Here is a 25340-nt window from a genome sequence, read left to right on the forward strand (position 1 = left end):
TATAGCTATTTTTTTTTTTTTACTGATGACTTGTATTAAGCATTTAATGTGAATCAGACATTGTACCCACATTATATCTCCTATTTTATTTAATTCTCATAATCTGTGCATATACAGACAGCTGATCTTCAAGCAGGGTGCCAAGAATACATGTGGGGAAATGATAATCTGTTTAATATATGGCGTTGAGAAAACTGGATATCCTCTATTCATATGCAAAAGAACAAAATTGGACCCTTATACTGTGAACAAAATAAACTCAAAATGGGTTAGAGACTTCAAAGTAAGACCTGAAACTGTAAAATGTCTAGAAGGAAACATAGGGGAAAAGCTTCATGAAATTGGTGTTGGCAATGATTTTGTTGGTAAAAGTACAGGTAGTGAAATAAAAGACAAGTGGGACTACATCAAACTAAAAAGTTTCTGCAGAGCAAAGGAAATAACAGGGTAAAAAGACAACCTGTACAATAGGAGAAAATATTTACAAACCATCTATCTGACAAGGGGTTAATATCCAAAAATATAAAAGAAGTCCTCACTTAATAGCAAAGAAACAAATAATGCAATTGAAAACTTGGCAAGTTCAGTTCAGTCATTCACGGTCTTTGCGACCCCATGGACTGCAGCACGCCAGACTTCCCTGTCCTTCACCAGCTCCCAGAACTTGCTCAAACTCATGTCTGTCGAGTTGGTGATGTCATCCAACCATCTCATCCTCTGTTGTCCCCTTCTCCTCCTGCCTTCAATCTTTCCCAGCATCAGAGTCTTTTCTAATGAGTCAGCCTTTCGCATCAGGTGGCCAAAGTATTGGAGCTTCAGCTTCAGCATCAGTCCTTCCAATGAATATTCAGGATTGATTTACCTTAGGATGAACTGGTTGGATCTGCTTGCTGTCCAAGGGACTCTCAAGAGTCTTCTCCAACACCACAAGTTCAAAAACATCAGTTCTTCATTGCTCAATTTTCCTTATGGTCCAGCTCTCACATCCATACATGACTATTGGAAAAACCATAGCTTTGACTAGATAGACCTTTGTTGGCAAAGTAATGTCTCTGCTTTTTAACATGCTGTCTAGGTTTGTCATAGCTTTTCTTCCAAGGAGCAAGCATCTTTTAATTTCATGGCTGCAGTCACCATCTGCATTGATTTTGGAGCCCAAGAAAATAAAGTCTGTTACTGTTTCCATTGTTTCCCCATCTATTTGCCATGAAGTGATGGGACTGGATGCCATGATCTCAGTTTTTTAAATGTTGAATTTTAAGCCATCTTTTAAATTCTTCCTCTTTCACCTTCAGCAAGACACTCTTTAGTTTCTCTTCACTTTCTGCCATAAGGATGATGTCATCTGCATATCTAAGGTTATTGATATTTCTCCTGGCAATCTCGATTCTAGGCAAAGGATTTGGAAAAACATTTCTCTATAGAATATATGCAAATGGCCAGCAGATCTATGAAAAGATGCTCAACATTACTAATTATCAGAGAGATGCAGATTAAAACCACAGTGAGATATCATCTCACACCTGCTAGGATAGTTATTATCAAAGAAATAGAATAAGACAAGTGATGATATAGAGAAATTGAAACCCTTGTGCACTGTTGGTGGGAATGTAAGATGCTGCAGCTGCTACAGCTGGAAAATAGTATAAAGATTCCTAAAACAATTAAAGATAGAACTGTTATACCTTCCAGCAATTCCAGTTCTGGGTATTTATCAAAAAGAGTTGAAATCAGGATCTCAGAGGTATTTGCACTCCCATGTTCATTGTAACATAATAGTCTAGATATGGAAAAAACCTAAATGTCCACTGATGGATGAATGGATAAAGAAAATGTGGTATGTGGTATGTACATACAGTGGAGTATTATTCAGCCTTAAAAAGGAAAGATTCTGCCATATGCAACAGCATGTATGAATCTTGAGGATACTATGCTTAAAATTTTAAGAGGGTTGATCTCATTCTGTCTTCTTTTTTTGTTGTTGTTCAATCATTCAGTCTTGTCCAACTCTTTGCAACTCTATGGACTGCAGCATACCAGGCTTCTCTGTCCTTCACTGTCTCCCGGAGTTTGCTCAAACTCATATCTATTGAGTCAGTGATGCTATCTAACCATCTCATCCTCTGTTGTCCCCTTCTCCTCCTGCCTTAAATCCCCAGCATCAGGGTCTTCTCCAGTGAGTCAGCTCTTCTCATCAGTTGGCCAAAGTATTGGAGCTTCACCTTCAGCATCATTTCTTCCTATATGTATTCAGGGTTGATTTACTTTAGGATTGACTGATTTGATCTTCTTGCTGTCCAAGGGACTCTCAAGAGTCTTCTCCAGCACCACAGTTCAAAAGCATAAATTCTTCAGTGTTCAGCCTTCTTTATGGTCCAACTCTCACATCTGTACATGACTACTGGCAAAACCATGGCTTTGACTATATGGACCTTGGTCGGAATAGTGATGTCTCTGATTTTTAATGCACTGTCTAGGTTTGTCATAGCTTTTCTTCCAAGGAGCAAGTGTCTTTTAAATTTCATGGCTGCAGTCTCCATCCTCAGTAATTTTAGAGCCCAAGAAAAATCTGCCACTATATCCATTTTCCCCCATCTGTTTCCCATGAAGTGATGGAGCCAGACGCCATGATCTTCGTTTTTTGAATGTTGAGTTTTAAGCTAGGTTTTTCACTCTCCTCTTTCACCTTCAGCAAGAGACCCTTTAGTTCCTTTTCACTTTCTGGCATTAAGGTGGTGTCATCTGCATATCTGAGGTTATTGATATTTCTCCTGGCAATCTTGATTCCAGCTTTTTATTCACACAGCCTGGCATTTCACATGATGTACTCTGCATATAAGTTAAATAAACAGGGTGACAGTATACAGCCTTGACACACTCCTTTCCCAATTTGGAATCAGTCCATTGTTCCATGTCCGGTTCTAACTGTTGTTTCTTGACCTGCATACAGATTTCTTAGGAGGCATGTAAGGTGGTCTGATACCTATCTTTTTAAGAATTTTCCACAGTTTGTTGTGATCCATACTGTCAAAAGCTTTGGCATAGTCAATGACGCAGAAGTATATGTTTTTCTGCAATTCTCTTGCTTTTTCTATGATCCAGCAGATGTTGGCAATTTGATCTTTGGTTTCTCTGTCTTTTCTAAATCCAGCTTGAACATCTGAAAGTTCTTGGTTAAGGTACTGTTGAAGCCTAACTTGGAGAATTTTGAGCGTTACTTTGCTAGCATGTGAGATGAGTGCAATTGTGTGGTAAGTTGAACATTCTTTGGCATTGCCCTTCTTTGGGAGTGGAATGAAAACTGACCTTTTCCAGTGCTGTAGCAACTGCTGAGTTTTCTGAATTTGCTGACATCTGAGGTGCAGCACTTTCACAGCATCATCTTTTAGGATTTGAAATAGCTCAGCTGAAATTCCATCACCTCCACTAGCTTTGTTTGTAGTAATGTTCTCTAAGACCCACTTGACTTTGCACTCCAAGATGTCTGACTCCAAAATGTAGATGTGTGATCACACCATCATAGTTATCTGGGTCATTTGATCTTTTTTGCACAGTTCTTCTGTGTATTCTTGCCACCCTTTCTTAATATCTTCTGCTTCTGTTAGTTGCATACCATTTGTATCCTTTATTGTGCCCATGTTTGCATGAAATATTCCCTTGGTATCTCTAATTTTCTTGAAGAGATCTCTAGTCTCTCCCATTCTATTGTTTTCCTCTTTTTCTTTGTGTTGTTCACTTAGGAAGGCTTTCCTGTCTCTCCTTGCTATTCTTTGGAGTTCTGCGTTCAGTGATGTGTATTTTTCCTTTTCTCCTTTTTGCTTTTCTTCTTTTTTCAGCTATTTGTAATGCCTCCTCAGATACCCATTTTGCCTTTCTTTTTCTTGGGGATGGTATTGATCACCATGTCCTGTACTATGTTACGAACCTCCATCCATAGTTCTTTAGACACTCTATCAGATCTAATCCCTTGAATCTATTTGTCACTTCAGTGTAAGGAATTTGATTTAGGTCATAGCTGAATGGTCTCGTGGTTTTCCCTACTTTTTCCAATTTAAGTCTGAATTTTTCAATAAGGAGCTCGTGATCTGAGCCACAGTCAGTTCCTGGTCTTGTTTCTGCTGACTATATAAAGCTTCTCTTGCTTTGGCTGCAAAGAATATAATCAATCTGATTTTGGTATTGACCATCTGGTAATATCTCTGTGTAGAGTCGTCTCTTGTGTTGCTGGAAGAAGACATTTGCTATGACTGGTGCGTTTTCTTGGCAAAACTCGGTTAGCCTTTGCCCTGCTTCATTTTGTACTCCAAGGCCAAATTTGCCTGTTACTCCAGGCATCTCTTGACTTCTTACTTTTGCATTCCAGTCCCCTATGATGAAAAGAACATGTTTTTTTTATGTTAGTTCTAGAAGGTCTTGTAGGTCCTCATAGAACTGTTTGACTTCAGCTTTCTCAGCATTAGTGAGTGGTTAGGGCATAGGCTTGGATTACTGTGATGTTGAATGGTTTGCCTTTGAAACGAGCAGAGATCATTCTGTCATTTTTGAGATTGAACCCAAGTGCTGCATTTCGTACTCTTGTTGATTGTGAGGGCTACTCCATTTCTTCAAGGGATTTTTGCCCACAGTAGTAGATATAATGGTCTTCTGAGTTAAATTCGTCCATTCCAGTCTATTTTAGTTCCTTGATTACTAAAATGTCAATGTTCATTCTTGCCATTTCCTGTTTGACCACTTCCAGGTTACCTTGTTTCATGGACCTAACTTTCTAGGTTCCTGTGCAATATTGTTCTTACAACATCGAACTTTACTTTTTCCACCAGACACATCCATAACTGGGCGTTGTTTCCACTTTGCTTCAGTCTCTTCATTCTTTCTAGAGCTATTTCTCGGCTCTTCTCCTATAGCATATTGGGCACCTACCAACCAGGGAGTTCATCTTTCAGTGTCATATCTTTTTGCCTTTTCTTACTGTTCATGGGGTTCTCAAGGCAAGAATACTGAAGTGGTTTGCAGTTCCTTTCTCCAGTGGACCCCATTTTTCCAGAAGTCTCCACCACGACCTGTCCTTCTTGGGTGGCCCTACATGGCATTGCTCATAGTTCAGTTTTGTTAGACAAGGTGTGACCCATGTGGTCAGTTTTCTGCCCAATACATAGTACATAAATAACAAATGGTATTTACTTTCTTCTTTTACATGAGTCATTACGTGATTGCTACATAAAGTGATCTGTGGCAGAAAGGACTCTGTATGAGTTAAGTTAGAAAACATCCACTGGGAGGCAAGCAGTAGGGGAGATACATGTGGGGCAACAGAAGCATCAACATAGGGCAGTTCGCAGAGGGTTGGAGGCACCCTTTTAGCTTCCTAAGCTGGGCACAGCATCCCTTGGGCCTCCTCTAACTAAGAACAGTGAGAACTCCCCATTATTCTGTGTGGTCAATCAATTGAAAAAAAGGCAGGACATTCCTAGGATATTTAAAGGGTTTTCCTCTATCTCAAAAAAGATATGCCGCTCCCTTTAGAGCCACAGTCATAGCTCATTTAGAAGAAGATTATTTTCTACATAAATAAAAACAGGCAAACAAAACAGAAAAAGTCACGCTTGATAGGAATTGGTTATATGTATCATCAATCGAGTTCTTTCAGAATCCTAGTTTAGTTAGTTTAAGCTGCAAATTCAGTCTTAATTTCGGTTTTGTATTGTTTTATGTATAGGCCCTACTCGGCAATCTTCAGACATTGCAGCAGAGAGCACTTGATTAGAATTTTCACACAATAAGAAAAACCACTAGTAAGTTATGCTTTTTAAACAAGGGCCTCTCTTCTCCCAAACATGTATCTTTTCTTCCTCAATTGTCTATCTGCCATGTAGAAAAGGAAAGGTACGTGTCTCTGCCTTTTGGAAGAATGAAGAATCTACCATTTAAATTTGCTCTCATGTGTTTTGCTTTCTTGGCCTGTTTATATAAATATAAGAAGCCAGAAGCCAGTGAAAATAAAAATCATGAAGCTATCCATGAGACATGCAGAAGCAGACTCCTTGAATGATAAACAAGCTCAGCTGCAGGAAGATCTATGGTCTGATATTCATTATTGAAAAACTTCCATTGGATGGACAGTTTATCCAGATGAGTTAATTTTAAGAGCTCTCTGTCCTCTTAGAAATATACCATTCCAGATTGGCTGAAAATGTGTTTATTTTGAACATTCGTCAGTAATTTTGGTCAACCACCCCACAGCTTGGTTTGCTTTGGTGCCAGCTGCATGTGTCAGAAAAGTTAGATGTCTCTTGTTTTGTTAAAAGGAGGAAAAGTCATGTGGGGGAATAGGACTCTTGGAGAGAGAAGGGAGTGTGGAGTTTTCAGTTTGCCTCAGGATTGAGAAGCTATGAGGAGAGGCTAGTCCATATTAACCTGTAAGGAATTCAGGGGCTTTTTCCAAGGATAACTTCTCTTCTCTGCAAATGAAATTCCAGTTTGACATCCCAAAACTATTTAAACAAATCATTTCACTTGTACAAAAGCTCTTTTTCTATGCTGGATTTACTTATCCTTACAAGTTCTATATGAATCCTGCCTTTACTCCTAAACTTTCTGTTACTGCAGTGGCTTTGTTAAGGCTTCTCTTGTCTGAAGTTCTGAAGCAGTAGGAGGTAAGAACCATTGCCCTTTACCAATGTATTGTACTCTTTGTGTTCTCTGGTGGCTCAGTGGTAAGGAGTCTGCCTGCCAATGCAGGAGACATAGGTTTGATCCCTGGTTCGGAAAGATACCCTGAAGGAGGAAATGACAATCCACTCCAGTATTCTTGCCAGGGAAATCCTATGGACAGAGGAGCCTGATGGGCTACAGTCAGTGGGGTAGCAGGAGTCAGACACAACTTAACGACTCAGTTCAGTCACTCAGTCATGTTCGACTTCTTGCGACCTCATGGACTGCAGCATGCCAGGCCTCCCTGTCCATCACCCACTCCTGGAGTTTACTCAAACTCATGTCCATTGAGTTGGTGCTGCCATCCAACCATCCTCTGTCATCCCCTTCTCCTTCCTTCAGTCTTTCCCAGCATCAGGGTCTTTTCCAATGAGTCAGTTCTTCGCATCAGGTGGCCAGAGTATTGGAGTTTCAGCTTCAGCATCAGTCCTTCCAATGAATATTCAGGATTGATTTCCTTTGGATGGACTGGTTGGATCTCTTTGCAGTCCCACAGACTCTCAAGAGTCATCTCCAACACCACAGTTCAAAAGCATCAGTTCTTCGGCGCTCCCTTTCTTTGTAGTCCAACTCTCACATCCATACATGACTACTGGAAAAACCATTTGACTAGATGGATGTTTGTTGCCAAAGTAATGTCTCTGCTTCTTAATAAGCTGTCTAGGTTGTTCATAAATTTCTTCCAAGGAGCAAGCGTCTTTTAATTTCATGGCTGCAGTCACCATCAGCAGTGATTCTGGAGCCCCCCAAAATAAAATCTGTCACTGTTTCCATTGTTTCCCCATCTATTTGCCATGAAGTGATGGGACTGGATGCCATGATCTTAGTTTTCTGAATGTTGAGTTTTAAGCCAACATTTTCACTCTCCTCTTTCACCTTCATCAAGAGGCTCTTTAGTTCTTCTTCATTTTCTGCCATAAGGGTGGTGTCATCTGCACATCTGAAGTTATTGATCTTTCTCCCAGCAATCTTGATTCCAGCTTTTGCTTCATCTAGCCAAGTGTTTTTCATGATCTTCCCTGAATATAAGTTAAATAAGCAGGATGACAATATACAGCCTTGAAGTACTCGTTTCCCTATTTGGAACCAGTCTGTTGTTCCATGTCCAGTTCTAACTGTTGCTTCCTGACCTGCATACAGATTTCTCAAGAGGCAGGTCAGGTGGTCTGGTATTCCCATCTCTTTAAGAATTTTCCACAGTTTGTTGTGATCCACACAGTCAAAGGCTTTGGCATAGTCAATAAAGCAGAAGTAGATATTTTTCTGGAATTCTCTTGCTTTTTCTATGATCCAGCAGATGTTGACAATTTGATCTCTGGTTCCTGTGCCTTTTCTAAAACCACCTTGAACATCTGGAAGTTCACAGTTCACGTCCTGTTGAAGCTTGGCTTGGAGAATTTTGAGCATTGCTTTGCTAGTGTGTGAGATGAGTGCAATTGTGCGGTAGTTTGAACATTCTTTGGCATTGCCTTTCTTTGGGATTGGAATGAAAACTGACCTTTTCCAGTCCTGTGGCCACTACTGAGTTTTCCATATTTGCTGGCATATTGAGTGTAGCACTTTCACAGCATCATCTTTTAGGATTTGAAATATCTCAACTGGAATTCCATCACCTCCGCTAGCTGCATAGTGATGCTTCCTAAGGCCCACTTGACTTCGCATTCCAGGATGTCTGGCTCTAGGTGAGTGATCACACCATCATGATTATCTGGGTCATGAAGATCTTTTTTGAATAATTCTTCTGTGTATTCTTGCCACCTCTTCTTAATATCTTCTGCTTCTGTTAGGTCCATACCATTTGTGTCCTTTATTGTGCCCATCTTTGCATGAAATGTTCTCTTGGTATCTCTAATTTTCTGACGACTAAAGAACAACCAATTCTAGTGAATGTAGAGTGATAACTTGTGTTTTCATTTCCCTAATGACTAATGATATTGAACATTGTCTTCTATAGTTATTTGCCTTATATATTTTCTTTGGTGAAATTTCTGTTCCAATGTTTTGTTTTCAAATGGATTGTTTTTCTTGTTACTAAGTTGTGAGAGTTTTAATATATTCTGGATACAAATCCTTTGTCAGCCATTTGTTTTGTAAATATTTCTCCCCCTATATAGTTTCTCTTTTCATTTTCTAAAAATGTACCTTTTGAAGTGTAAAAGTTTGGGTAAAGGTGGGTGGTCAAAAGAGTAAAAAAAAATAATCAGTAAAAAAAAAAGTTGTACATCCTTCAATTAGATGAATTCAGGTATGCATCACTAAGGTTCCACTTTTGCCTTGAGGACAAAAGGAAGCTCACAGCTAAATTCACTGCTAAATCATACTAAGCCATCCTTTACTTAAGTTTCTGGGATGATCCATGTACCTTTTGAGGACAAAGGATGATTTTGTTTTTGTATGTGTTTTCAGCATGCCTGATACTGTACCTGGTAATAGTAGTAACATTTATTGAATACTTACTACCTGATAGGCAGTGTGCTAAGCATTAAAAAAGTTTTTTATTTGATAAAGTCCAACTTATTAAAAGTTAATTTGTGCTTTTTGTGTTCTAGGGTTTACAAAATGTGTTTTAAATGATCAGAATCTACTTTGAATTTATATTACACAGTTACATGCATGGTGTAAGTACCATATTTTCCCTCCCATCCCTCATGCCATTGATATCACAATTTCATTTTAACATATGCCATGCCTGAAATCTGTGGTTCTTATTTTTGGTTGAACTACTTAGGTATCTCTTTGAGTAACTAAAATAAGAAAATTTTTTTTTTGACCTTCACTTACTTCTTTTCTGACACTCATCAACTGTATTTTACTTCCACTTTTTTTTTTCCTTCTGCCTGAATACTTTTCTTTAACATTTCTTAAAGAGTAGGTATATGCTCAGTGAGTTTGAGGAAAGTATTTCTCCTTTACCTTTGAAGGATATTTTTGCATAGTGCAAAATTCTGGGTTGACCTTTTTTTTTTTTTCTGTTAACACTTTAAAGATTTCATTACATTTTCTTTCATGGTTTCTGTTGAGAAGTTTGCTATAATTCTTGTTCTTTCTTTTTTCTTTTTGGCCGTGCTGCTGGCCATGTGCAGAATCTTAGATCCCAGATCAGGAATCAAGTCATGCCCCTGGCAGTAGAAGTGAGGAGTCTTTAACCACTGTACAGAGAAATCCCTGTAATTCTTATTACTCCTCTGTAAGCAGTATATCTTTTGTTTTCCCTCAGTGCTTTTGAGATTTTCTCTTTGTCTTTGGTTTTTAGCATTTGCCCTTGACATGCCTAGGGATGTGTGTGTGCATGTTTGATTATTGTTATTTATCCTGTTTTTAAATCACAAATGAGATCTTCTATTTGTCACCATTAAAAGTCTGCATTTTAAACAGATTCTTGAACTACTGGCTCATACTCATCAGCTCATTCAGCTTTAGCACCTGTCGCATCCCCAGTAGCTTTTCCAGAACTACCAATTTCACCATTAGCTCCATGCTGCTACTGCTGCTAAGTCGCTTCAGTCATGTCCGACTCTGTGCGACCCCATAGACGGCAGCCCACCAGGCTCCTCCGTCCCTGGGATTCTCCAGGCAAGAACACTGCAGTGGGTTGCCATTTCCTTCTCCAGTGCATGAAAGGGAAAAGTGAAAGTGAAATCGCTCAGTCGTGTCTGACTCTTAGCGACCCCATGGACTGCAGCCCACCAGGCTCCTCCGTCCATGGGATTTTCCAGATGAGTACTGGAGTAGGGTGCCATTGCCTTCTCCATGAGTTTTCCCAATTTAAACTTGAACTTCTTTAGCATTTTTACTTTTCTAACGAAGACATCACAGAGCACATAAAGAGATTGGCAAGCCTTTTCTATGTCTTTTCCAAAGCTGTCTGGAATCAGTTTATTGACCACCTTTTTCAAGTCACTTGTCTGCACCTCTTGGGTAATGATTGCCATCATCTTGTGGATCTGGCGCACCTGCTATTACTGGGCCTAAGAAGTCTTCTGAGTCTGGGTGTTGTCATTTTTAGTAAAACTCACACAGAACAGAAGAATCAAGTAATCATTGGTAGTCTTGACATTAATGTGAGCTTTAATCATGGTCTGCCATTTTTTAACTATGGAGCACATTTTGTCACAGGTAAGATCGACGCCATGGAAATTAGTCAGGCAGTTTTTGCCCTGAACATCCACAATAATTAACTTGAATTTTCTAAATGCAACTTCATTGTTTTGCAGATCAGCAAGACTCACTTCAAAAACACAACCCTTGAGGCCATCAGATGATATTTTGGTGACTTGAGTTCTCGTGACCAGTGTTTTCCCAATATTTCTTATCTTGAACTTAGCTGGTGCTTTAAGATCATTCCAGTCTTTCTTAGAAAATGGGTCAACCACTTTCTTCATGGGTGCCTTTTTGCCTCCTTTTGTAGGGCACTTATTTTTGCTGACCACCATGGTGCTACTCAAAGAGCCAAAAGGGCTATTTATCCTATTTAGTGCTATCTGAGTTTGTTGGATCTAGGCCTTGGTTTGTTGTTTGTTACTAATTTTGGAAAATTGTCAGCCATTATTCTTCAGCCCTCTTGTTCTTTATTTTTTGCCTTCTAGGATTCTAGTTTTGTGTATAATATACCATTTCATAGTGTTCCTCTGCTCTTGGCTTCTCTGTTCTTTTTTTTTTTCCTTCTCTTTGCATTTCATTTTGGTAATCTGTGTTGACTTGTCTTTTTCTGGTTTGCATTGTTTCTGACAAAAAGTCTATTCTACCTTATGTGTCTTTTTGCTCTGTCTACTTTTAAGATTTTCCTTTAATCTCTACTTTTCAGCAGTTTGATTGTGATACACTTTGGTGTGTTATTCTTGTTTCTTCTTTTTAGGTTTCTATGGGTTTATAGTTTTCATTTAATTTAGAAGTTTGGACCATTATTTTTTCCTTCTCACATCCTGTTTTGGCACCAATTACTCATATAGTAGGGTGCTTAATATTGTCTGATGGCTCTGTGATGCTCCATTAAATTTTTTTGAGTCTTTTCCCTTCTTATATATGTCATTTTATGCCATTAATATTTTTCAGTGTCTTAAATTCAGTATACTTTTCAGTTACTATTTTTTTATTTCTAGAAATTGTTTATTTCTTTTTATATCTTTTATATTTCTCATTTTCACTCCTTTGCTTTCTTTTGTCTTCTTAAGTATATAGACAATATTTTAAAATAATTTTTTCATTTCTTTGGTTACTACTTTAATCATCTGTGTCATTTCCGTTTTTATTTATTGATTTTTCTGCTGCTTATGGGTCATCTTTTTTTGTTTCTTTGTGTGCTAGTAGTTTTAAACTGGATATCAGACATTTTAAATGTTACATTGTTGGATGCTGGATATTTTGATATTCCTTTAAATATTATTTGTCTTTTTGAGAGATGAAGTTAAGATCCATGGGATCAGCTTGATTTTTTTCAAGTTTTCTTTCAAGTTTTGTTAGAATAGTCTATGAGTAATTTGGCTTCTCTGTTGTAGCAATACCTTTCCGAGGCAATACTTTTCTTATTCTGTACCCTTCTTACTTGAAGCCTTGTATGTTATGAGGTCTTTTCAGTCTGGTTGCCCAGAATGTGAATTATTCCCAGTCCTGTGTGTACTGTGCTGATTGTTTTACTTACTCCTTCCTGGTGGTTCTTTTCCTTACCTTGGTAGTTTTCTCACATATGCAAGGATGTCAGGAAACTCCACTGCTGGAGCTTATGTTCTTTGTGTAACTCCCTCCTCTCTTGTACGCTGCAAATTTTAGTTGCCTTGGCCTCTCCTAGCTCTGAACTCTGTGTCATCAACTCAACAAGACTGCTGAGTTCTGTTTGGGTTCCCTGTTTTGTACTACAAGCCTGAAAGTTCTCTCCAGGTATGAGAAGGCAAATGATAGGGCTCATCTTGTATGTTTTTCCTTCTTTAGGAATCACTGTCCTGTGCTTTATGTTTTTATGTCAGAAAGCATTGTTTCATATACCTTGGTCATTTTTAAAAGTTATTCAAGGTAAGGGGGTTAATGTGGTTTCTGTCATTCTAGCATAGCTGGATACTGAAATTCGTGATATGATTTTGAGTTTCCCAGAATATCTCCCTGTCCCCAAATAGATTCCTTACTCCCTTTCAGGAGGTTTATAATTCCACTGTTATGTAATCATTAGTTTGGCTCCTTTGGAATTTGAATATTCTGTTAAGATGCAAACATGCCTCATAGGAAAGGAAACATGATGCACAAATACCTCAACGAATCAGGAGATTAGCATTGACATATATACATACTATGTGTAAAATAGATAGCTAGTGGGAAGTGCTGTATAGCACTGGGAGCTCATTTCAGTGCTCTGTAATGACTGAGAGAGGTGGAATTGGGGGGTAGGAGGGAGGCTCAAATGGGAGGGGAATATACATATACATACAGCTGATTTTTTCCCTTTGTTGTGTAGCAGAAACTAATGCAACATTGTAAAGCAATTATATTCCAATAATAAAATTAAAAAATAAATATTTATGGGGCATCTGAAAGCATAGAAATGTTAAGGAAATAAAGCTCTGGGTACCTGGACTCACAAACTACTTGTGAACCCTGCCCAACTTATTTAGCTTGTCTGGGCCCAGTTTTATCATTTGTAAAATATAAGGGAGGTGAATTAGGGGATTAGTTGGAATATGGATTAGTTGGCCTCTGGCCAAGAGCAGAAGTAGGCCAGTGCCTTACTCTTTAAGGAACTTAAATATAGTTGGAGAGACATAACTAACTTTCCTTAAAACTCTAGCAAATCATGAAGGACAATGTAGTAGAATTATCTGTGCCAAGTGCTATGAGAGTTCAGATATGATAACCTAAGAGAGTAATGTGTAAGGTCTGAAGGAGTAAGATAAGGCTTTGTGGCGAGGCAAAGGTGGAACTCAACTTGTTCTTGAATGATGGACTTTTTTGGGTAAAGCAAAGGGGACAAAAGTAAGGGGAATAAGATGTTCACTTTTGCTAGAAAATTTTCATTGTCTAATGAAAGTTTAAGTTTCTGAGACTGGATCAATTTCAGGATGTTATTTATGAAAATGGAAATGATTGTTCTTTTTCTTGTATCACTAAGAGATAACAACAACTAACATTTTAATAGTGGTTATCACTGTTGATTATTTTGAAATGGTTATAGTGTTTTTCAGAGTTAGGAGTTTTGCAGTCGCTTCCTAGTGTTTCTCAAACAAATCCTAGATTTTGTACCTCAAATAAAACTAGTTACTAATGTTCCTCATTATTACTCATCTCCTTGATTTCTTTTGTGTTCCCTATCTTGTTTAAAGGCATCATTTCCTACCTTATCTCTTAAGGAAAATTTTGAACTATTTTTTACTCTTTTCTGAGCCTAGTCTCCCATATTCATTTGGCCATCAGGTATCAGAAGTCTTTAACTTAGGTCTTTAATACAATTGTGGCCGACTCTTTGTGACCCTATGGACTGTAGCCCACCAGGCTCCTCTGTCCTTGGGATTCTCCAGGCAAGAATACTGGAGTGGGTTGCCATGCCCTCCTCCAGGGGATCTTCTGGACCCAGGGATCGAACCTGGGTCTCCTGCATTGGCAGGTGGGTTCTTTTACCACTAGCGCCACCTGGGAAGCCCCTAACATAGGGATAGTAGTCTTTAACTCTGAAATCCTCTTTCTTGCTACTGTGCTGCCAGCCCTTACCTTTCCCTTGGAATACTGTGACATATTAATAGACTCTGCTCCCCAGCTCTCCTAATACATTTTTCATACTACTATCAGAATTATTTTTGTGAACAGTCTTCAATAGGTAAGTCACTTATCTGATTAACAGCCTCTGACATCTCTTCAGAGCTTGGAAGATAAAACTAGAACCTTAAGGGTACTCAAGTCTTAGTATTCTAGGTATGATATATGGAAAAGGGGGAATAATCCAAAGAGGAAGGAGAATTAGCAAAGGCATGAAAATATATATGTACTGGGATTCTCTTTCAGATAGACTTCTATTTTTCCTTTAGTCAAGACTTGGCTAAGAAGTCAACCCCCTTTATCACACTCTCCTGAATTCATCCTTTTCCCTTATTTTGCAGATTATAAGTGCATATTACGTTGATTCAGAGTTACTTCTGTTCTTACTTGTGTACATAGTAGTAGGCTGTGAGTTCCATGAGAATAGGGACAAACATTTATTCATCTTTGAATTCCTATTGTTTAATATAGTGTGTTGAGCACTATATCCAGGCCAGAATATTGGAGTGGGCAGCCGTTTTCCTTCCCCAGGGGATCTTCCCAACCCAGGGATCAAACCCAGGTCTTCTGTGTTGCAGGCAGATTCTTTACTGTCTGAGCCACCAGGGAAGCCCTGAGTACGTTGTAGGAGCTGATGTGTTTGTGTGAATTGATCATCAGTATAGATAACAAACACTCTTGAAAGTCTGGTCCTTTCCAGGACTCCAGTTCTGTAGGTCCCCTGAGGCTGCCACTAGGAGGCTCCAAAGCCATCCACATGAGGAAATTTGGTTTGCTTCCAAGTCAGACAAGGAACTGATGATGCTTGATAAATCCTTATCAAAAGTTCAAATGTCTAAACCTTTGTTTTGATTTCTTTAGAATTTTGTTTTGTTTTCTGGTTAACTTTGACATTTAGTAGCTTTGGATTACACATTACCTTTTGGAGAACTTTAAACCTAAATGATGTAAGTCAAGGATATAAACATTCTAATCCTAGTTAGTCTACCCATACCATGGGGGAAGTCAACTTTCAAAGAAGCCAAGTTAGTTTCTCCAGGCACAAAAGGAAGACAAATGCTACTGACTCTATTCCAGTGCCTAAATATTTCTTCACTTCATCAAAAAGTATGCATTAAGTATAATTGTTGGCACTTGTCCTTACCTATCATTTTAATACACCAGATTCCAACAGAAATAGCTGTCTAAGATTATTACTGCTCAGTCAACAATTATGCCAGACTATTGGCTCTAATTGTTGTCATTACTGCTACTTTGGTGCAGTAAATTCCAAATCATTTCTTAGCAGGTTCTCTTTAGGAACTTCTTGATATTGGGATCATCTTAGAGCTTCTGAGTGGATTTTATTGTTTGGGTATGAGGAGGAGAAGAGCTATTTGTGTAGTTATTAATAACACTGGTCGCTTCACATACCTCTCCTTTCACTTTACACATCTAACATCTGTCTTTTCTTCATGCCTGAGTTCATCTTCTATGAGAGTCTCTCCCCCCTCCCCTGAATTTAGACTAACTAAATCTTAGAGTTGGAAGAACTTTAGTTCATATAGTCCAGTCTTCTACCCAAAATGTGACATACCAAGTGAGGGTAAAAACGACACCAGATTTGTTGAGTAAATCAGCAAAGACTTGGTTTTGGCCAAGGCTGATTATGTCACTTTTCTTGTCCAAGCCCAGTCCTTTTCTGAGAACTACTACTTTGCTTCAAGCTGTGTGTATCACTGCTAATAGCTATTTATTATTACGTAGTCCTTCCATGAGGCTTAGTTGCCATGAGGCAACTTATTTAGCACTTTTGTGAAGAATCAATCAGGCCAAACAAAATAACTCTATAGACAGAGTCTTAGCAGTTGCTGATGAATGAAAAGTAGATGTTCTATATTCTTATACTTTGTATAGATTAGTATTACATCTAGTAGTGCGGGATTCTCACTTGAAAATAGACTTCAGGTTGATTGGGTGTAAGCCCTGTTGTACAGATGAAAAATCAGGGCTGTGCTCAATTCTGTGAGGCTGTCCTTAGAAATATCTAGCAGATGAATGATTTATGCTGAGTTATTGTGGGAAGTCTCTGCTTCTGGGTTCAGCCTTCAGCCCAATTGTGTTGCATGTTTTCATGAACATTCGTGGGATGAAACCATGGTGTCTTCATCTGGGAATGATGTAAAATTAGAGAAATACTGCACACCACAGAGTACGAAGACAGCTGGAGCAGAGACTTAAATATTCATGGACATCTGCCAAGTATCCATATATATTTGCATACATTTAGTAGAAATGGATAAAAATACTTGCTGAGGCAGATTCTTCCAGAGTGTCATTTATTCTGTTAGGTGTCCCAGTGGGAAGAGTACCAGCAGTTAGGAGGCCTGTGTTCTAATCATTGCTTGGTACAAACTGCTGTGCAGTCAAAACGTTGGGGAAATCACTTCATCCCTGACCCCATTCTCTTACCAGTAAAATTTGAGGGTATTCTGCTCTCTACCCATCCCTCTAGAGCAGGAGTCAGCAAAGTACAGCCTGCTGGCCAAATCTTGCAACCACTTGTTTTTGTCAAGTTTTATTGGAGTACAGCCATGCTCATTTATTTATGTATTGTCTATGGCTGCTTTTGCATTACAATAGCCGACTTGAGTAGTTGCAGCAGAGGCTGTGTGGCCCACAAAACCTAAAATATTTGCTCTCTGGCTCTTTATAGAAAAAGACTGCCAACCCTGACTCTAGAGCACATTTGAAAAAAATTGGTGAGGGAAGAGGGGTGGTTCAGTCATCAAGACTAGGGATGCTATTGGTATCTAGTTGGTTGAGGCTAAGAATGTAAAGTGTTCTGTAGGCATGACATAATGAAGAACTGTCTTACATGAAATTCAAATAGTCCCTCCTAGGGATTTCTTTCCTATTTTTAATTCCAAGGAGAACCACTTTTGAAAGCTGTGTCAACTCTTTTAGGCCACCAAGACAGCAGTTTCCCAAGTTAAGTGGGTAGGTTAGGAATTTTTTTTAACAACTTCTCATAACTTGAAAAACAATATCCACCAAGAATTTAAATCAATTATTATGCTTAATATTATGGTAAAATGTTAGAAGCATTTTCCTTAAAATCAGGAAGAAGACAACAATGCTCACAAGTCACCACTGTACTGGAGGTTCTAGCCAGCAGAATAATGTCAAGAAGGATCTGAAAGGATCTTTGAAGGATCTGAAATTTTACCCTTCTTATAAGCTAACAAGGTAACCTGCCAGTTTCATGAATGTTGACAGAAGATATGAGACTCCTGTGTCAGACAAAAAGGAGTTTATTTTTTATAGCAATAGCAGTGGCCAGCGGAGAAGGCAATGGCACCCCACTCCAGTACTCTTGCCTGGAAAATCCCATGGATGGAGGAGCCTGGTAGGCTGCAGTCCATGGGGTCGCTAAGAGTCGGACACGACTGAGCGACTTCGCTTTCACTTTTCCCTTTCATGCACTGGAGAAGGAAATGGCAACCCACTCCAGTATTCTTGCCTGGAGAATCCTAGGGACGGCGGAGCCTGGTGGGCTGCCGTCTATGGGGTCGCACAGAGTCGGACACGACTGAAGCGACTTAGCAGCAGCAGCAGCAGTGGCCAGAGTATCAGCAAATTTTTGTGTTGTTTTTCTGAGTCCAGATTTTTATAGAACAACAGGAAGACTGCTAGGTGATACTTGAGCATGCAATGGAGTATATAACAAGAGGGTAACCCTAGATTAGGCTTCCCAAGTGGAGCCGTGGTAAAGAATCCACCTGCCAGTGCAAGAGATGCAGGAGATTCAGGTTTGATCCCTGGGTTGAGAAGATCCCTTGGAGGAGGAAATGGCATCCCAATCCAGTTTTCTTGCCTGGAAAGTTCCATGGACAGAGGAGCCTGGTGGGTAACAGTCCATGGGGTCATAAAGAGTTGGACACGAACTGAGCATGCATGCACAACCGTGAGATTAGGGAACCTGAATCATTCATAGTGAGGAGTAAACAAGCATGCCCTTTATTCTAGAGGGGAATATTATCTTTATTGCATTGGACATTTAAGCATGCCTGCCCTTTGCTCTGAAGTGAGGCACTGTCTCTTTTTTGTAAGACTGTTAAATATACAAATACCTTTGAAAAGATAATGTGGAACAAAGGCAGCCAGTGTCTCTGGTTGTAAGGTAAGTAGAAATGCAGGAGTTCTGTGTCTTTCAACAAATAGGAAAAGTAAATAAATAAAATATGCAAAAAGAAGGAATAAACAACCTTGTTTTTATTAGCAGATGTGTAATTGTTTACCTAGTGAATTTATAAACTTCTAGTCACAAATGGCTAGAATCATAAGAGAGCTCATCGAGATTGCTGAATTAAAGCTCCATATAGCAAAACCGTGTGCATTTTTATAAACTAGGGACAAAAGTTAGAATATATTATAAAATGATACTATTTATAAAATCAAAAGCTATACTATCTTTGAATATATCTAAGAAAGGTTTTGCCAAATTTAAATAGAGTAATTGTAAAATTTTGTTGAAAAATGGAAGAGAAGGTTACATGGCGATGCAAAATGTCATGGGTAGAAAGACTGAATATCTTTGGTTTATAAATTTAATGCAATTTAAACTCCTACAAGCTTTGTGTGTATGTTTGTGTGGGTGTGTATGGTGAGTGTGTAACTTACTTAACAGATTGATCATCTCAAAATATATAAAGAAAGCATTTGATAAAATTTAACTTTCATTCATGATATAGGCCAGTACTCTTGCCTGGAAAATCCCATGGACAGAGGAGCCTGGTAGGCTGTAGACCACGGGGTGGCTGAGAGTCGGAAACAACTGAACGACTTCACTTTCCCTTTTCACTTTCATACATTGGAGAAGGAAATGGCAACCCACTCCAGTGTTCTTGCCTGGAGAATCCCAGGAATGGGGGAGCCTGGTGGGCTGCCGTCTGTGGGGTCGCACAGAGTCAGACATGACTGAAGCGATTTAGCAGCAGCAGCAGCAAACTAGGAAGAGTAAAGAACTTCCCTAACCTGATAAAAAGCATCTAAAAAATGCTATGGTAATATTATTCTTAATAATGAAAGACTGAATATTATTCATCTGAGATTGAGAAGAAGGCAATATGTTCACTCTCACCACTCCTATTCACCTTCATACTTGCACATAGTGTGCATTATGGCAAGATAGTGAAAAAGCATGAGGTTTGGAAAGGAAGACATAAAGCCATCTCTATGTGCAGATAACATGATAATTTACCTTACGAAATCTCAAAGAATCTATTAAAAATTTCCCAGAACTAATAAGTTTACCAAGACTGCAGGAAAGGTAGACATAAAACTGTCTCTATTTGCAGATAACATGATAATGTATGTTGGAAAAAACCCAAAGAATCTATAAAAATTCCTGTAACCAACAGTGAGTTTACCAAGGCTGCAGGATAGCATGTTAATGTACAGAAGTGAATTATGTTTCTATAAAATGAACATTAGAATCTGAGATTTCAAAAAAGACCATACATAATAGCACCAAAATATATAAATCTAACAAAATGTAAATTTATGCTGAAAACTGTAAAACAGAGGTGGAAGAAGTCAAATATATGAAGAGAGAGAGAGAGATAATGTGTTCATGGATTAGAGGACTCAGTATTGGTAAGACATCAATTCTCTCTAATATATAGTCAATATATGTAACTCAATCCCTATCAAAATAAATAAAACTCTTCTATAGATGTGTGTGAATATATGTGTGTGTGTGTGTGTGTGTGTGTGTGTGTATGGGTGCTTAGTCACTTCAGTAGTGTCCAGCTCTTTACGACTCTGTGAACTGTAGCACACCAGGCTGTTCTGTCCATGGGATTCTCTAGGCAAGAATACTGGAGTGGGTTGCCATGCCCTCCTCCAGGGAATCTTCCAAACCCAGGGATCGAAACTGCCTCTCCTGAATCTCTTGCATTGCAGGCAGATTCTTTACCACTGAGCCACTGGGGAAGCCTGTATTTGTGTGTATATATATATATATACACACACACACAGTCAAAATAAAGCTTCTTAGGTCAGCTCCTTTTTTATTCCCCCAAGCCTTTAGTGTGGTTGTGTCATTCATTGTAATAGAATTAGATTCATTTGTAAATCTACATTCCATATATATATATATACACACACACATATATGTAATATATATTATATTATAAACTTTATGATGTTTATAATACTTATTACACACAGACACACACAGGAATTAGAATAGGCAAAAAACATCTGAAAAAGAAGAACAAAGTTGAAAAATTCACATTTTTCAAGATATTATAAAGCTACAGTTATCAAGGGAATATGGTATTGGTGAAAGGAAAAACATAGATCAGTGGAACAGAATAGAGAGCTTAAAAGTAAATGTACACAAGTGTTGTGAACTTATTTGTGACAAGCATGTAAAGGCAGTTGTTCCAGTGCCATTTGTTTTGGGAGGAAGAATTGGAAGGAAGTTCTGTGAAAAGATGAACCTTAATACATACATACCTCATACTTTATATAAAAATTAACTCAAAATTTATCATATACTTAAATATAAAACACAAAACCTACACAACTTCTATAAGAAAATGTAGAAGTGTGTGTGGCTTTGGAGTTAGTGAAAACTTTAAAAGTAACTGTCAAAAGTATGATCCATAAAATAAAAAATTGATAAATTAGACTATAAAAATTAAAAACTTGCTGTGTGAAATACCCTGTAAAGAGAAGTGAAGCCACAGACTGGAAGCAAATATTTTTAAAAATCACAAATTTGATAAGAGATTTATATCCAGAACTCACAAAGAACTTTTAAAATTAAAGAAGGTTAGAAGCTGAATTAAAAAACAGACAAAAGATATGAACAGATACTTCACCAGAGAAAATATTTAGATGGAAAATAAGTACATAAAATATGTTCAACATCATTATCATTAGGGAGTGGAAATTAAAACCACAATGAGATCCTTCTACAAATCTTTTAAAATGTCTTATCAAACAAAATTGGAAGTGCCAAGTGCTGTTGAGGATGTGGAACAGTAAGAACTCTCCTACATTATTGGTGAAAATGCAAATTAGTACACTCACTCTGGAAAAAAAATTGGTAGTTTCCTATAAAGCTAAACATCCGTGTATCATATGACACTCTAGTCTTGCTCTTAAAAATTGACCCAAGTCAGTTGAAAACTTGTATCTACAGAAAAAGCTGTATTGTGGATTAATGGATCAATAAACAGTGGTACATCCATTCAGTGGAATACTGTTCAGCAATATAGAATAATAAACTACTGATTCACAACAACATGGATGAATCCTAAATGCATTTAGCTAACTGAATGAAGACATATCCCAAAGACTAAATATTGTATGACTCCATTAATAGGGCATTCTGGAAAAAAAATAAACTGTAGGGCCAAAACCCCCAAATCAAAAAACAACAAATCAGTTTGCTAAGGGGTTAAAATGGAGAAAGGGATTGATAATGAAGAATGGCATGAGGAAGCTTCTTGGATAATCAGACTGGTTTATGTGGCAATGTGCTAGTGGATATTTGATTATATATGCAACTGTCAAAACTCATAGAAATGTTACACCACAAAGAGTGAATTTTTTTTTTTTTAATTTATATGCCTTTTATTCATCTTTTTTTTTTTTTTTTATAAATTTATTTATTTTAGTTGGGGGCTAATTACTTTACAATATTGTAATAGTTTTTGCCATACATTGACATGAATCAGCCATGGGTTTACATGTGTTCCCCTTCCCGGACCCCCCACCCACCTCCCTCCCCATCCCATCCTTCTGGATCATCCCATTGCCCCGGCCCTGAGCCCTTGTCACATGCATCGAACATGGAATGGTGCTCTGTTTCACATATGACAATACACATGTCTCAATGCCATTCTCCCAGAACGTCCCACCCTCACCTTCTCCCTCAGAGTCCATAAAATTGTTCCATGCATCTGAGTCTCTTATTCTGTCTCGCATATAGGGTTATCGTTACCATCTTTCAAATTCCATATATATGCATTAGTATTCTGTATTGTTGTTTTTCTTTCTGGCTTACTTCACTCAAAGAGTGAATTTTACTGTCTTCAAATTTTAAAAAATCAACCAGGATGGTGAGAAACTAAAAATGGAATTTACAAATGAATCTTACCTCTGTTACAATAAATGACACAACTACACAAAATGCTTGAAGAAGACAGGATTATTAATAAGAAACTTTATTTTGACTGAATTCTGCAAGGCTAATGAAGAAAAGTACTGAACAAAAATGCTGAACTGTAGTTAATAAATTTATTTCTCAAAGCAACGCGGTGTGCTAAGTCGCTTCAGTAATGTTCAACTCTTTGCAACCCTATGGACTGTAGCCTGCCAGGCTCCTCTGTCCATGAGATTCTCCAGGCAAGAACACTGGAGTGGGTTGCAGTGCCCATCTCCAGGGGATCGAACTCTTGTCTCTTGCATTGGTAGACAGGTTCTTTACCACTAGCATCACTTGGGAAACCCTTTCATAGGGTTATGGGATAGCAAATTCTGAAGCTGGTTTTTTTTTTTTGTTTATTGCTGTTGAACAGATAAGTAAATATAGTAGATGACAAGCAGGTTTCTCACTATTAGAGAAAGAAATGACAAGCAAATGGGAATTCTAGAATGAATCCTTTGGTATCAGATTGGATTTGGAGGTATCTGTATGAACTAATGTATTCCATTCCCCCCTCTCCCTGCTTTTAATGTTTATACAGGTAGATAGATGCAGAAATAAATAGGGACATGTGGGTAAATATCAGTTGTATATACATATGTATTTCCTATCTTCGTCTACTGAAAAGGACCTGGAAGTAGTGATACCCTAATAGTAGTGAGCACATGTTGTGCCCAGATGTTGATTTTTAAGTTGTTGTTGTTCAGTAGCTCAGTCATGTCCGAATGAGTCAGCTCTTCGCATTAAGTGGCCAAAGTATTGGAGCTTCAGCTTCAGCATCAGTCCTTTCAATGAATGTTCAGGATTGAGTTCCTTTAGGCTTAACTGGTTTGATCTCCTTGTTGTCCAAGGGACTTTCAAGAGTCTTCACCAACAGAACCAGGGCTTTTGGAGAAGAGTATGATTCTAGAACTGGGGCAGGGAAAATACAAGGTGACCCTGGAACATTTGCAGTGTTAAAAAGTAAGGAAGTGCTTTAAAAAAATGATAGGAGTATGTCAGAAAGACACAGAAGTTAACCTGAAAGAGCTCCAAATAGCCAAAGCTGGAACAACTTGTGTAACAAAATACGTAAATATGATGATATGAAGAATAAAACATCTATGAGTTCATGATGATATAAACAGTGGTTGCACAAATTAGGAGAAGGGACAGCTCTTCTCTTACAGGACAATTCCAGTTAATAAATGTAGAAGGAATGAGAAAAATGAGAAGTCACAATTAGAGTACCAGAGGAATAATTGTTGTAGGCAAGATTCACTGATGAATGCTAAAATTATTGAGTAGAAGTTTATAGAAAAATGTAGCATTGCATAGCCTCAAATAGTTTCTCCTATAAAATTTTCATTTAGTTGTCCAGGTATGAGATACATGGTATTAACTGAATTGAAAAGAAGAGGACAGCTTTAAGACATTTTGAAGACAAAATGGATAAACTCAGTGACTTGAAGGGAAAGGGAGAGAGAGGAATTCCAAGATGAGTGGGGACCAGAGACTAGAATATTAGGAAAGTATGTGGTTGACTAGGTCAGGAAAATTAAAGGAAAAGCCAATGATGGGGGCGGTGATGGAGGTAATGAATACTTTGGCTTGGGACTGCAGTCTCTTAGCACAGAGGATCTTCTAGCATCTGTGAATCTTTTCCAAGGGAATAGATAGAATCTTTCTTTTCCTGCTGCTGTTTGTCGAGGCTGGTTTGAAGCCAGGAGGGGAGGAAGTATCTCTAGTCTGTCTCATCCTTGGTCAGTTTGTGTAAGAATAAGCCCCACTTTTTGTTTTTTGGTATTGTTTTCTATAAATCTCAAGCTCATGTTCTTTTGCCTCTTTCTTTTTCTTCCAAACTAAATCCCTTATCTTTAGCATTCTGTTTGTCGTTTTCTATTGGCTATTTCCTAGGCTGGATATGCTTGAGGGACTAAATTGTGACAAAGCTAGGCTGATGTTCTTCAGGCCTGCTCCTTATTCTTCTGGATCAAGCACTGCTAACAGCAGCATACAAAATTCTATCAAAGTTGTGATATCTAAACTCATACAATCTACAGAGAAAACTGAACATGGACTATACAACAATAGCTTTGCAGTCCCAAGGTTTTAAGGTGGCTTAAGTTTTGTTTTAATAAAAATAAACCCCTGCATTTCTGATTATTTTTATTACTTGAAAATTTATAATTATGATAAAATACACATAATAAAATTTACCACCACAAGACCGGGAGCTGACTGTGGCTCAGACATGAACTCCTTATTGCCAAATTCAGACTTAAATTGAAGAAAGTAGGGAAAACCACTAGACCATTCAGATATGACCTAAATCAAATCCCTTATGATTATACAGTGGAAGTGACAAATAGATTTAGGGGACTAGATCTGATAGACAGACTGCCTGATGAACTATGGACGGAGGTTTGTGACATTGTACAGGAGACAGGGATCAGGACCATTCCCATGGAAAAGAAATGCAAAAAAGCAAAATGGCTGTCTGAGGAGGCCTTACAAATAGCTGTGAAAAGAAGAGAAGTGAAAAGCAAAGGAGAAAAGGAAAGATATTCCCATTTGACTGCAGAGTTCCAAAGAATAGCAAGGAGAGATAAGAAAGCCTTCCTCAGCGATCAGTGCAAAGAAATAGTGGAAAACAACTGAATGGGAAAGACTAGATATCTCTTCAAGAAAATTAGAGATACCAAGGGAACAT

At 38.2% G+C, this 25340-nt stretch overlaps 1 protein-coding gene and 1 pseudogene across 3 annotated transcripts in view; one reads left to right on the plus strand and one right to left on the minus strand.

The window, feature by feature from the left end:
* Positions 1-25340, plus strand: part of HPSE2 (heparanase 2 (inactive)) — a 658038-nt gene that overhangs the window by 19552 nt on the left and 613146 nt on the right. The window lies entirely within an intron of this gene.
* Positions 10079-11144, minus strand: LOC145539776 (small ribosomal subunit protein eS1-like; annotated as a pseudogene).

The sequence above is a fragment of the Giraffa tippelskirchi genome, chromosome 2 (assembly GCF_054371585.1).
Source record: "Giraffa tippelskirchi isolate mGirTip1 chromosome 2, T2T-mGirTip1v1.2.pri, whole genome shotgun sequence".
Taxonomy (NCBI): Eukaryota; Metazoa; Chordata; class Mammalia; order Artiodactyla; family Giraffidae; genus Giraffa; species Giraffa tippelskirchi.